Source organism: Pinus tabuliformis, chromosome 9, assembly GCF_031772625.1.
Source record: "Pinus tabuliformis cultivar Carrire ecotype Pingquan chromosome 9, CPIR1, whole genome shotgun sequence".
Classification (NCBI taxonomy): Eukaryota; Viridiplantae; Streptophyta; class Pinopsida; order Pinales; family Pinaceae; genus Pinus; species Pinus tabuliformis.
This window is the reverse complement of record NC_142307.1, coordinates 1,599,720,274-1,599,724,897: the sequence shown is the minus strand read 5'-3', so window position 1 is coordinate 1,599,724,897 and position 4,624 is coordinate 1,599,720,274.

Here is a 4,624-nt window from a genome sequence, read left to right as displayed (position 1 = left end):
TTTTTCCCTGGGAGAATGATAAAATGTTTCCTTTAATATGAATAAATGAATAGTAGGTTGAAATATTTTACTTGGTGATTTCACAAGCCCAAACTGGCTCCTTCAAGGCACACCAGGTCTCATTCTGACTCTGAAATTTTTTGTCCATTATCTGATCCAGAGAGACTGGTAAGAGAAGCCTCTTTGAGAAGGAGACTTGAGGCTTCTACCTCTTCTTCTGTACCTTTACAACCTGAGGATATTTCAGCCTCTGATCCCTTTAGGTCTGTACCATCTCCATTAGATTTTGCTGACTTAACACCTAGGGTTTTAGAACTACTATCCAAAGGAGTTGATATGCAGTCAACTCTTTTAGTCCATTCACTCGAATCATACAAAATTCCTGAAATATTTTCAGATTCACCCAAGTCAGAAGAAGAATTGGATGTACATTTACCTAAGTTAAAACCTATTGATTTTATCTCTCCCACTCATTATACTTTTCCATCAACTTCTACCCAACTTGAGGAAACTTTTTCTGTATATTCAAATCCTTTGTTTGAAAACAAAGGAGTTGAAATAGAGGTATAGAAGTTAGTTATCAAAACACCTTTTAAAACTTTAAGAGATCCTCCACCTTCCTTTCCTCCTCCACCTACTTCTACACCTCCATCTTCACTTACAACTTCATCATCTTCTACCTCATCATCTACGACATCTTCTACTAATTCATCTTCATCTTCAAATATGGTTGTTTTCCAACCTATTATTCAAGCTAGGCATGTTGCTTTACAACTTCCTAATATACTCAATAATTTTGCTGATGGGTATTTAAAACATCTAGCAAGGTTTAATGGAGAAACTGGTTCGTTTGATAAAGATCATTTAATCGACTTCTTGGATTTTGTTGATAACATGACTATTGAGCATGAAGATGTATATATGAGACTTTTTGTTCAATCACTAGAAGGGAATGTTAGAATTTGGTTTAGACAACTAAGAGCTAATTCATTCGATCCTTGAATGAATTAACTACCATATTTAAGAATCAATGGGGGGTTAATAAGGATCATGTTTACTTTCTCACAGAATTTGAGGAACTAATAAAAAACCATGGAGAGCCAATGGAATATTTCATTGAAAGATTCAATAACTTTAGCATAAGATGCCACTTGACTGTAAACCTCCAGTAGTAGCAGCCAAAGTTAGATTTTCTAAATCATTTGAAGATGATTTTTCAGTCATGCTTAGGGAAAGAACATCTCATACCCTAGAAGACATGCAAACAAATGATATAGAAGTTGAAGCCAATAGGTCAGCAACAACTAAACTCAAAGCTAAGGCAGAAAAAGATGAGAGAAATTAGGATATCCCTCCTAAATTTGGCATGTTATTATCAAGATCATGTTGTGCCAAATTAGAAGAAAGTCTTTAAATGGACATGTCTTTTGCTACCATTCCTCTATATGGATGTGAGAATCTCAGATTATATAGAGAAGTAAGATTCATGAATACTATTTGCAAATCAGATCAAGAAAGAAACCATCCCATTTATGCAGTAGATCAAGATTTTGGATGTTTTGAATTATCATCAAATAACTTACAAAACACTCAGCTTAGTATTGAAAGCATTGTAGAAAAACCAAAGACCACTAAGACTGATATTTGGAGGTTATATTTTGATGGTTTTTGCTCAAAGGAAGGAGTTGGAGCTAGTATCGTACTAGTTTTACCAGACAAATAAAATATAACTCAATTCTATAAGCTTGAATTTGACATGACAAATAATGTAGCAGAGTATGAAGCCTTCCTTCTAGGATTGGAATTAGCCAAAAGTCTTAAAGTGAAAAATCTAATTATATTGAGTGACTTTGAGCTCATTATGAAACAAGCAAGGAATCTTTGTCAAAAAGAACATTCTAGACTTAGATCTTATATAAATGAGGTATGGGATTCAGTGGATAATTTCTTTCAAGCATTTAACATCACTACAATTCCTAGGGATGAAAATATTCATGCAGACTCTTTAGCTGTTTCAGTTAGTTCTTTTAAAATTCCTGACCAAAGGCTTGTTCAATATCAAATTCAAGTGAAGTATAGACCTTCAATTCCTGAAAATATTAAAAATTGGAAAATATTTGATGATGATGAGAAATTGAAATCCTTTTGGTAAGTAATTGATGAATTTTCAGTCTTACAAATTGAAGAAGAATAGTTGGATTATAATGAGTCCAATAAGGAAAATCAAAATTCACAATATAACTCTAGAATTGTTGATCATACTATCATTCAATTATATAACAATTTCATTCCTAAGGGCTTGGTTCCTCTTGAGAAGTTGTTTTATCATAATGATGTTCCTAAAAATCCATTATCAAATTCACCTGAAGAAGATATAGAAGAATGTAATATTGGAACTTTAGAAGAAATTAGAAATATTAAAATATCTGCATCTTTGCCCATGGAAGTAAAAGATAAATATTTAGCTCTCCTTAAAGCTTATAAAAATGTTTTTTTTTGGTATTAGAGTGAGTTGAAGACATATGATACAACCCTCATTGAGCATAAAATTCCTTTAAAACCAGAAGCTAAAACTTTTAAGCAAAAATTAAGGAGAATTATTCTTGTCCTTCATCCTACCATTGAAAAGAGCTTAAGAAGCTACTTGATGCTAAGATCATAGTTCCATTGAGATATTCTGATTGGGTAGTTAATTTTGTTCCAATAAGAAAGAAAAATGGTGAAATCACACTGTGTGTAGATTTCAGGAACTTGAATAAATCATCTTTGAAATATAATTATCCATTACCCAAGATGGACCCATTTCTTCAAAAAGTTTCAAGTGCTAATAGAATTTCTATGTTAGATGGTTTTTCTAGATACAATCAGATCATGATGAGCCCATAAGATAGAGAAAATACAACATTCACAACTCCTTGGGGTACATTTATGTATGCAAGGATGCCTTTTGGATCAACCAACACTGGAGCTACCTTTCAAAGAACCATGGATTTAGCATTTCTGGGTAAGACAAACAAATTTGTTGTCATTTATGTTGATGAATTGACTATTTTTTCTAATTTTGATCAAAAACATTTAAAGCACTTGATGAAAGTTTTTGACAGGTGTAGAAAGTTTGGGATTTGTCTCAATCCCAAAAAGTGTTTGTTTTCAATCAAAGAAGGAAAATTGCTTGGCCATATTATTTCTAAGGAAGGAGTAATCATTGATCCTAAAAGAGTTTCATCTATACAAGAAGTTTCATTACCAAGGAATAAGAAGGAAATTCAAGCCTTTCTCAGAAAAATAATTTTTTTAAGAAGATTTATACCTAATTATGTTGAAATAGTTAAGTTTATCACTAATATGTTAAGGAAGAATCGTGATGTTAAATGGACCATTCCAGCAAGATATGCTTTTGACCAGATTAAAAGGGCCATTTTAGAAGCCCCCATACTGGCCAGTCCAAACTACTCTGAACCATTCAACATCTTTTCCTTTGCCTCTGAAACTACCTTAGTTGTTGTTATTTTGCAAAAGAATGGGGATTGAGATGACCAACCTATTGTCTTTTTCAGTAAATTCATGAGAGATGTTGAACTTAAATATGATATCATTGAAAAACAAGACTATTCCTTAGTCCAAGCTCTGAAATATTTTAGAGTCTATGTCCTTCACTCTTCCATTATTGCCTATGTTCTCGACAGTGTTGTTAAAATTGTGTTAACTCAACTTGATACTGATGGAAGAAGAGGGAGATGGATTACCAAGATATTGGAATTTGATCTTATTATCAAAACTACAAAGTTAGTAAAAGGTCAAGGCTTGGCTAAACTCTTAGCTGAGTCAAATTGTAAAGTCTTGGGAATTAATTCTGTTTTTAAAATTCTAGCAGAGAAGAATCCACAAGAACCTTCTCAAACTCCAGCAGAGAAGAATCCACAAGAACCTTCATCTTCAATCCAATCAACTCCTATTCATATTGATGAGAAATTTTTGTTATCTAAATGGTACACTGATATTGTGCATTTTCTTAGAGATTTTGAGTGTCCATCTGAATTTACAAAGAATAAATGTAAAACACTGAAGTTGAAATCCATAAAACACAGTATCATCAATGCAAATTTGTATTGGAAGGACCCCCTCAACATCCTTTTGCTTTGCTTGACAGAAAGTGAGACAGAGGGAATTATTGATCAATTTCATGTAGGTATTTGTGGAGGACATTATGCTTGGAGAGCTACAACATATAAGATTTTAAGAGCAGTATTTTATTGGCCCACATTGTTCACACAAGTAGGAGAAAATGTTAGAAGTTGTACTCAATGCCAAATGTTTTCTAGAAAGCAAATATTAGCAGCACTTCCCCTAGTTCTAGTATTAGTTCAAGCACCTTTCGTACAATGGGGATTGGATTTCATTGGGGAAATTCATCGAGCATCAAGAAACCAACATAGATGGATATTAACTTCCACAGATTATTTTACCAAATGGGTAGAGGCCATTCCAGTCAGAAATGCAACTGACACTGTAGTTATTAAATTTATTGAAGAGAATATACTATCTAGGTTTGGATGCCCCCACAGATAGTTTCAAACAATGCAACAACATTCAATAGTGTCAAGATGATTGAATTTTGTCAAAA